Below are 10,432 nucleotides of genomic sequence, written 5' to 3' on the forward strand. Positions count from 1 at the left end.
AATGCTATTAGATTTGGGGAGTCATTTATTAATAGTGTCTCCGTTTTCCCATTGTACGATAGCAGTAATAAACAAACCTACCTTTTTGGACAGTTTGAAGGATTATAATTACCCTATGTAAAGAGCCTGGCAGCTATCAGGTACCAGGGGTTGTTCAAAAGGCCACTAAATGCTTACTGGAAAGATACATTAGGGCCTGAAGCCCAGTGAGCTGAGGCACCCTGATAAAACACAGTCGGGAAAGGACTCAGTTCTGGAAGGAAAAAAAAAGGTCGCCATGCTTTCGGGGAGGCTCTTCAGTTCTCACCTTATCTTTGGAAAGCAGCTTGCCCAGCACCAGGCCTGGTTACTTGCCTTGCCTTTCATTTTAGCTGTCACCTCCCTGGTGCCCAACGGCCAAGGCCCTGATCAGGCGGGATCTCCCTGGAATGCAGATGCAAATTTCTCTCCCACCCACCTCCTTCTCTTTTATTCTTTTTGTCTTTTACTTTTGTACAGTGGAATAGCAGCTGCTGCATTTTATTAAGAGTGAATTTAGGGAAACATATTTGGGACCTAATCTTTTCTGGGCGAGACTATGGGGGGGTGAAAATTTCTCAACATCCAACTTCTTCTCCACCTTAACCATGTAGCCAAGGCTAACATCCCCAGTGATAAAACATATCCAGATCACAAGCTCTGTGATACGACGGGAGAAGAAGCGCAGTTCATCTGTGGAGTAGTTAGCCCTAAAATCCATAACCCCATCTAATCACAAGAAAACATCTGGCAAACCCCATTCTGCAGAACACCTGACCAGTGTTCTTCAAAAACATCAGGGTCATCAGAAACAGGGAGAGACTGAGAAACTCTTGTAGATGAAAAGAGGTTAAAAGACACGATGACTACATGCAACATGGGACCGTGGGTTGAACTTTGGAACAGAGAAGACACCAGCAAAAAAGGCCTGAGGCTAATAGTGTCGTACTGTCAGTATCGTGGGCTTCCCTGGGAGCTCAGCTGGTAAAGAATCTACTTGCAATGCAGGAGACCCCAGCTTGATTCCTGGGTTGGGAAGATCCCCTGGAGAAGGGGACAGGCTACCCCCTCCTGTGTTCTTCGGCTTCCTTGGTGGCTCAGATGGTAAAGAATCCGCCTGCAATGCAGGAGACCTGGGTTTGATCCCTGAGTCGGGAAGATCCCCTGGAGGAGGGCATGGCAACCCACTCCAGTATTCTTGCCTGGAGAATCCCCATGGACAGGGGAGCATCAGTACTGTCCCAGTGTTAACTTCCTGATTTTGACCACTGTATTATGATTATGTTAGATGACAACTTTAGAAGAAACTGAATGAAGGATAATAAGGAACTCTTTTGTCTTTGCAATAGACATAAACCTAAATTTTTATTCTAAACCTAAAATTATTCAAAATAGAAACTTTTAATAATTTTTTCTGATTCCTAATGTTGATAAGATATAAACACTTTAATAGTTTTATAATTTAAATAGTATGTTTTTATTTTTCCAGCTTATACTTGGTGTACTTGTACTTATACCAAGGTTTCAAAATTTCCCCCCAAACTGCCCTATACATTTTCCACTTTGTTAGTTTTTTAGTAGCCTAGATTTCTCATATCTTTTTGATTTATAAGGTACCTGCATATATTCTCTCTTACCTAGACTTTATAGCTTCTTGAGATGGAAAAGAGTCCTCAGCCAGATTAAAGATGGGAAAAAGTATGACAAACACAGTTTGAGACTCACTTTATATGGTATCTGAGTTAGCAATAGAGTTCTGTCAAGAACCTAAATTGGTGCAACACTTTAAAAAAATTATGAGCAAAGGATCTGAGCAGACATTTAAGATATGCAAATGGTCAAAGCACATGAAAAGATGTTCAACATCATTAGTTATCAGTTCAGTTCAGTTCAGTTACTCAGTCGTGTCCAACTCTTTGTGACCACATGAACCGCAGCACACCAGGCCTCCCTGTCCATCACCAACTCCTGGAGTCCACCCGAACCCATGTCCATTGTGTCAGTGATGCCATCCAACCATCTCATCCTCTGTCGTCCCCTTCTCCTCCTGCCCTCAATCTTTCCCGGCATCAGGGTCTTTTCAAATGAGTCAGCTCTCCGCATCAGGTGGCCAAAGTATTGGAGTTTCAGCTTCAGTATCAGTCCTTCCAATGAACACCAGAACTGATTAGTTATCAGGGAAATGTAAGTCAAAACCCCAAGGACATAGCACCTCATACCCACTAGAGTGAATGGCAGGGTCAAAAATTCAGACAATAGCAAGTGTTGACGAGGGTGTGGAGGAAGAATCCTCACGCGCTTCTGGTGGGAACAGAAGACGGTGCAGCCACTTGTCCTGCTCGGTCACGTCCCACTCTTTGTGACTCCACAGACTGTAGCCTTCCAGGCTCCTCTGTCAGTGGAATTTTCCAGGCACGAATACTGGAGTGGGTTAACATGGTGCAGCCACTTTGGAATACAGCCCGTAGGTCCTCAAATGATTAGTCATAGTTATCATATGACGTAGAAACTCCACCCCTCCATATATATCCCAAAGAAATAAAAACATATTAATATATCTGCAACAAAAACTTGTACATGAATATCCATAGCAGCATTTCTTATATTAGTCAAATGCTGGTCTGAAAATTCTGAAAATAGCAAGAAATGACCTCATTAAAAAGGGGATGCTTTTATATAATGTCAACCATGTCTCAACTCTTAACACATAGTAACAATCAGTTTCGAAAATTCTTTGTACCTGTTCATTAGTTGATGAGATTTTTCCATCTAACAGGCAGAGGTAAATACATGTTAGTGATTCCCACTCTTTCAGAGTAAAACTACATTTAAATAAATATATAATTAAAATTTAAATATATAATGTATACTGTAAGTGTAAAACATTCCTGAACAGAATAGAGATGTAGTTTCCATATCTTTTCATTTTTTATGTGGATCACTTTTAAAGTCTTTATTGAATTTGTTACAGTACTGCTTCCTTTTTCATGGACTGGTCTTGTGGCCCTGAGGCATGTGGGGTCTTAGCTGCCTGACCAGGGATCAAGCCTGCACCTCCTACATTGAGAGATGAAGTCTTATCTCCTGGACTGCCAGGGAAGTCCCTCCATTTCCTTTGATTCGAGAAGTACGTGGAGTGTATTTTTTTTCTCAGTCTACAAAGTTTGAAGTGCATAGCAATTTTTAGGATTCTACAACAAAGTCACTGTGTATCAGGGACAAAGTCTGGGGACAGCTGTTAAATAACTATTGCTGTTGTCCAATTGCTAAGTCTTGTCCAACTCTTTGTGACCCCATGCGCTGCAGCACTCCAGGCTCCTCTGTCCTCCGCTTCCTCCTGTAGTTTGCTCAAATATTGAATAACTATCTGCAAACATAAAATATTCTCTATTATCTAGAAGTATCCTCATTGGGAAAAAGAGGGTTCCACGTCAGAAAGTTGACACCTATTTTAATTTGACAGCACCTTCCAAATTAAAGCTAAATAAAACATAATAAACAGAAGAAAAAGCTAAAATTTAAAATGTCTTCCTTTCATACAGATGGCAAAAAAACACATGAAAAGATGCTCAACATCACTCATTATCAGAGAAATGCAAATCAAAACCACAATGAGGTACCATTACACGCCAGTCAGGATGGCTGCTATCCAAAAGTCTACAAGCAATAAATGCTGGAGACGGTTTGGAGAAAAGGGAACCCTCTTACACTGTTGGTGGGAATGCAAACTAGTACAGCCGCTATGGAGAACAGTGTGGAGATTCCTTAAAAAACTGGAAATAGAACTGCCATATGACCCAGCAATCCCACTTCTGGGCATACACACCAAGGAAACCAGATCTGAAAGAGACACGTGCACCCCAATGTTCATCGCAGCACTGTTTATAATAGCCTGGACATGGAAGCAACCTAGATGCCTATCAGCAGACGAATGGATGAGGAAGCTGTGGTACATATACACCATGGAATATTACTCAGCCATTAAAAAGAATTCATTTGAATCAGTTCTAATGAGACGGATGAAACTGGAGCCCATTATACAGAGTGAAGTAAGCCAGAAAGATAAAGACCATTACAGTATACTAACACATATATATGGAATTTAGAATGATGGTAACAATAACCCTATATGCAAAACAGAAAAAGAGACTCAGATGTATAGAACAGACTTGCGGACTCTGGGAGAAGGCGAGGGTGGGATGTTCAAGAGAACAGCATCGAAACATGTATATAATCTAGGGTGAAACAGATCACCAGCCCAGGTTGGATGCATGAGACAAGTGCTCGGGCCTGGTGCACTGGGAAGACCCAGAGGGATCGGGTAGAGAGGGAGGTGGGAGGGGGGACCGGGATGGGGAATACATGTAAATCCATGGCTGATTCATTTCAATGTATGACAAAAACCACTGCAATGATGTAAAGTAATTAGCCTCCAACTAATAAAAATAAATGGAAAAAAAAAGAAAAAAAAATAAAGAGATTTAGCTGAGAAAAAAATAAATAAATGAAAGAAGAATCATTAAAAAAATAAATAAATAAAATGTCTTCCTTTGATATTTCAGAAGTTTCTAACATTTCTGATACCTTGAGGTCAGTGGGAATCCAATTTATCTTACACAGAAAACAAAATGATGTAGCAGAAAAAAATTAAATTTAGGAAATTGGACAGATATGTTTGGCCAGGCTCTGCTTTCTACCTTCTGTGCAACCTTGAGCAAGTTGCTTAAACTCTCTGAGCCTCCAGTTTATTATTTGTCTGTAGAGTTCTCTTCTGCTCGGCAAACTTAGTTTTACTGTCTTTGCTGAGGATAACTTCACATGTCCTCTAGCTCTTCTTATGTAAAGCCTATCACATAAGGGGTGTTGAGTTAACTTTTTTAAGGAGCACAGGCGCTCCTGGGGAGATTTTGACTTATACTCCTCCCTTTGCCCCTAGGATGTCAAGCTAAGGAGATTTATTGCTATAAATGAAGGTAACTATGAGAATTACCAGGGACAAGAAATGACAAGGAGATTCCTGATGTTTACATTGAAACAGAGGACTTCCCTGACAGTCCAGTGGTTAAGACTTCACCTTCTAATTCAGGAGACCTCGGTTCAATCCCTGGCCGGGAAGCTAAGGTCCCTCATGCCTCGTGGTCAAAACACTGGAACATAAAAACAGAAGCAATATTGTAACAAATTCAATACTTCAAAAATGGTCCACATTTTTTTTAAAAATCTTAAAAAAAAAAACAAATTCAGTAGTTTAAAAATGATCCACATTAAAAAGAAATCATAAAAAAAAAAAAGAATCAACAGATATTTTTACCCACAGTTTCGTGAATAGAATTCAGGTGGTCCATATAGTTGAATAGGAAAAAAAAGTGCATTTAATTGAAATTCAGTATTTCAATTAGTAGTTTTATGGTTTTTGTCATCAATAGAAATCCCAAATAATTTTCTCCCATATTATACTTGTTCCAGATCCCTTACAATACTCATTACTCCTACTCTGAAATTTTACTACTTATTAAAAATGCCACTAGGTCTTGTTATTTTCTATATTATGAAGAATCATCTCTATCAGACTTTTAGGTTTTATTATATTTTGATCAACAAATTTCAGTGCAGCTGGTCACCTTGATAATTCTATGCACACTATTTTGTACATTTAAGAAATATTTCAAGGGGGGATTTCCCTGGTGGTTCAGTGGTTAAGTCTCCACTTTCCAATCAGAAGGTACAGGTTCAATCCTTGATCAGGGAGTTAAGATCCCACATGCCTCATGGCCAAAAAACCAAAACTTAAAAGAGAGACAATATTGTAATAAATTCAATAAAGAACTTTAAAAAATAGAATACATTTTTTAAAAGATCACTTTAAAAAGGTAAATTAAAAAAAAAAAAGAAATATTTTGGGAAGAGATTCAGAGACTTCAACGAAATGCTGAAAGTACCCATGGAACAAAAAATGTTAAGAACCCTTGGCTTAAGACAAGGGCCTGCACCCCAAACAGCTGCTCTGGGTGCGCTGGCCCTCACTTGGTGGTGATGTTCTGGGAAATAATTCAACAGCCAGGTAGGCTGATGAGGAAGTCCTAGGGAGGGTACGGGGCCCCCCAGCTATAACCCTGAAAGGTGGAACGAGCCTTTGTGGGAACAGGAAGAACCTTTTCTTCACTAGATACATCAAGGTTCCTGTTTTCTCACCACTGGGAAGAGACGCTGGACTAACCATCTTATTAGGCTAAAGAAAGCCTACATCTTTTTATGGAAATAAAGCATTCAGTTCTGTTCAGTTGCTCAGTCATGTCTGACTCTTTGTGACCCTATGAACTGCAGCATGCCAGGCCTTCCTGTCCTTCACCAACTCCCGGAGCTTGTTCAAACTCATGTGCATCGAGTCAGTGATGCCATTCAACTGTCTCATCCTCTGTCATCCCCTTCTCCTCCTGCCGCCATCTTTCCCAGCATCAGAGTCTTTTCCAATGAGTCAGTTCTTCAAACCTCATGGCCAAAATATTGGAGTTTCAGCTTCAGCATCAGTCGTTCCAATGAATATTCAGGACTGATCTCCTTTAGGATGAACTGATTGGATCTCCTTGCAGTCCAAGGGACTCTCAAGAATTTTCTCCAACACCACAGTTCAAAAGCATCAATTCTTCAGTGCTCAGCCTTCTTTATAGCCCAACTTTCACATCAGTACATAAACAGTGGAAAAACCATAGCTTTGACTAGATGGACATTTGTCAGCAAAGTAATGTCTCTGCTTTTTAGTATGCTGTCTAGGTTGGTCATAGCTTTTCTTCCAAGGAGCAAGCCTCTTTAATTTCATGGCTGCAATCACCATCTGCAGTGATTTTGGAGCCCAAAAATATAAAGTCTGTCACTGTTTCCATTGTTTCCCCATCTATTTCCCATGAAGTGATGGGACCAGATGCCATGAACTTCCTTTTTTGAATGTTGAGTTTTAAGCCAACTTCTTCATTCTCCTCTTTCACTTTCATCAAAAAGCTCTTTAGTTCTTCTTCACTTTCTGCCATAAGGGTAGTGTAATCTGCATGCTTGAGGTTATTGATATTTCTCCCAGCAATCTTGATTCCAGATTGTGCTTCCTCCAGCCCGGCATTTTGCATGATGTACTCTGCATATAAGTTAAATAAACAGGGTGCCAATATACAGCCTTGACATTTTCCTTTCCTGATTTGGAAACAGTCTGTTGTTCCATGTACAGTTCTAACTGTTGCTTCTTGACCTGCCTGCATACAGATTTCAGGAGGCAGGTAAGGTGGTCTGGTACTCCCATCTCTTTCAGAATTTTCCACAGTTTTTTTGTGATCCACAGAGTCAAAGGCTTTGGCATCGTCAATAAAGCAGAAGTAGATATTATTCTGGAACTCTCTTGCTTTTTCAATAAAGCATTAGTGAAACAATGAAAGGGAGTCTCTGGACTTCATACCAGGATGACAGTTGGGTGCTTGAGTAACTATTAAATTATTTAAAATCAGTGGAGCAAGTTCAACTTGTAAAAACAAAAAATTATATCTACCTGTGGCAGGATTAGAGCTTACCAGGTGGCAAAAGTAGTAAAGAACTTATCTGTCAGCGCAGGAGATACAAGGCGCAGGGTTCAATCCCTGAGTCAGGAAGATCCCCTGGAGGAGGGCATGGTAACTTTGTCTGGAGAATCCATGGACAGAGGGGCCTGGGGGGCCACAGTCCATTGGGTCTCAAAGAGTCAGACTCTACTGAAGAGACTTAGCCTGCATTACCCCCGTGGTGGGATTATATGTGGTGCATAAATAGGCACCTAACTCAGGGTCTGGAATATAGAAAATGCTGGAAATCTTTCAGCATCTTTATCCTCCGATATCCCTCTATTGTAGATCCACAAATGTGGAGAGAGAGGATTGAAGAGCATAAGTGGTCTTGTTTCAACCAGCTTTGCTAACAATAAGTAAGCACCCTCAAATTAAAATTTCTAATTTTCTAATATTAATTGTTATCCCATTTTACAAATATTCAGAAATTGAGATTAAGAAATTGTGTCACTCTCCTGATGCCACCCTGCAAGTTAAGGATCAGCCTAGGGCGGGATCCTGGCTTACCCATCACTTTCAAACTTGCCTCACCTTCTGAAAGTCTGTGAATGGCACTAAAGGAAAATCATCTCTATTTATGCTTCAAACTCCCCTACTCTCCCCTCTGTGCCCTTTGCCACTAAGAACTGTCAGGAGAGGAACTTTCCTGGCGTTGCAGTGACTAAGACTTCGTGTTCCCAGTGCTGGGGCCCAGGTTCGATCCCGGGTCAGGGAACTAGATCCCATAAGGTGCAACTAAGACCTAAATAAATAATTTAAAAAAGAACTGTCTGGAGTTTTCTAAAGACTGTTGAAACCTTCACAGTCACCCCTTGAAGGGTGTGCACGCGCGTTGTATGTCGAGCAACTTTTACGCCATCTTTGGTCCTTCTAAGCTTCATACTTTGGGCTTGACTTCAGTTTTGTCTGAGCCACAGAGATCCTGATAAGAAGCTCTCGCTGACCAGAATAATGAGAGAGCAAACAGCAATATGAAGGTCACAGCTGCGGTTCTACAAACCATAATTTAAAAGCAGTTTGTGAAATGAGGTTGTCTCTATCGCCCTTCTGCATACCATTTGGACTGCCTTCTGAGCTTTTTGCCCCCTTCAAGTCGGTCTTGAACTTAACTCATCTAAATTATATTTATCAATTGTCTACTGCGTGCTGGGCATGGCATTGAGTCTAGATAACAAATGATGTGCAACAAAGATACAGCCCTGGTTCTCAAAGTGCAACAAGCCAGCCAGGGAGACAGCCACTTTTTAAAATGCCATCTCAATAACACACACCACATTAACACAGCACACACAACCAGCTAATTGTGAGAAGCGAGAGATGATTGTGAGAAGTTGGGTAAAAATGGGAGTGAAGGAAGAAACATTTTAGGAACTAAGAATGATGTGCATGAGGTATGGGATAACAGTGTGTGGAGAGAATGCTCCAGATGCTTAGAGAGAACAGCTTGAGTGAAAAGCCGAAGTACTTTCCCCAGATCACAGGTGGCTGAGCTTATTTCAATGCAAAGGTCCATAATCAGAAGAAGGGTAACAAATCTGAACTTGTCATTGTCTAACAAATACTCCAATATTTCTCATTTTTTGAAGTAGTTTAAAACCACATTGTTTAGATCTCCATGCAATGTATAATTTGTTAGTTGATGGATTTTTTTATCAGAGGTGATCATTTTCTTTTCATTTTGGGTTTGTTTTTTTTTAGGCTGCCCTGTGTGGTTTTGGGGATTCTAGTTCCCCAACCAGGGATTGAGGAAACCCAACCAGGAATTCCCCCTGCAGTAGAAGCATGGAATCCTCACCACTGAACTATCAGGGAATTCTCTGTTACTTGGTGTTTTACAACCTCATGTAGAGTTTATCAGCATGAGGACTTTGCATTTATTGTCTGTTGGAATTATCACGAGCACCTTTTGGGCCACTGCAAAACCAGAAATCAAAGTGGGGAACATACCTATGTGTTCCCAAAGTTAAACCTCTGCACCCTACTCCTAGAGAGTCTCCTTGGAAGGAACAGTGGAAATAGCCATTTTCAAAAATGTAGAAAATAAACTTATGATTATGAAGGGAGAAAGTAGGGGAGAGGAATAAATTGGGAGATTGGGGTTGACATATACACACTACTATTATAAAATAGATGAATAATAAGAACCTACTGTATAGCAAGGGGAACTCTAATCAATACTCTGTAATGATCTATATGGCAAAAGAATCTAAAAAAGAATGTATGTGTGTGTGTATATATAAAACAGTCATTTTGCTTCTGTTGTTTAGTAGCTCAGTCGTGTCCAACTCTTTGTGACCCCCATGGACTGTAGCACATCAGTCTTCCCTGTCCTTCACTATCTCCTGGAGTCTGCTCAAACTCATGTACATTGAATCAGTGATGCCATCCAACCACCTCATCCTCTGTCACCCACTTCTCCTGCCCTCAATCTTTCCCAGCATCAGGGTCTTTTCCAACGAGTCAGTTCTTCACATCAGATGGCCAGAGTATTGGAACTTCAGCTTTAGGATCAGTCCTTCCAATGAATCCAGACCACCTGACCTGCCTCTTGAGAAATCTGTATGCAGGTCAGGAAGCAGCAGTTAGAACCGGACATAGAACAACAGACTGGCTCCAAATAGGAAAAGGAATGCGTCAAGGCTGTATATTATCACCCTGCTTATTTAACTCATATGCAGAGTACATCATGAGAAATGCTGGGCTGGATGAAGCATAAGCTGGAATCAAGATTTCCGGGAGAAATATCAATAATCTCAGATATGCAGATGACACCACCCTTATGGCAAAAAGTGAAAAAGAACTAAAGAGCCTCTTGATGAAAATGAAAGAGG

Source organism: Odocoileus virginianus, chromosome 27, assembly GCF_023699985.2.
Source record: "Odocoileus virginianus isolate 20LAN1187 ecotype Illinois chromosome 27, Ovbor_1.2, whole genome shotgun sequence".
Lineage (NCBI taxonomy): Eukaryota > Metazoa > Chordata > Mammalia > Artiodactyla > Cervidae > Odocoileus > Odocoileus virginianus.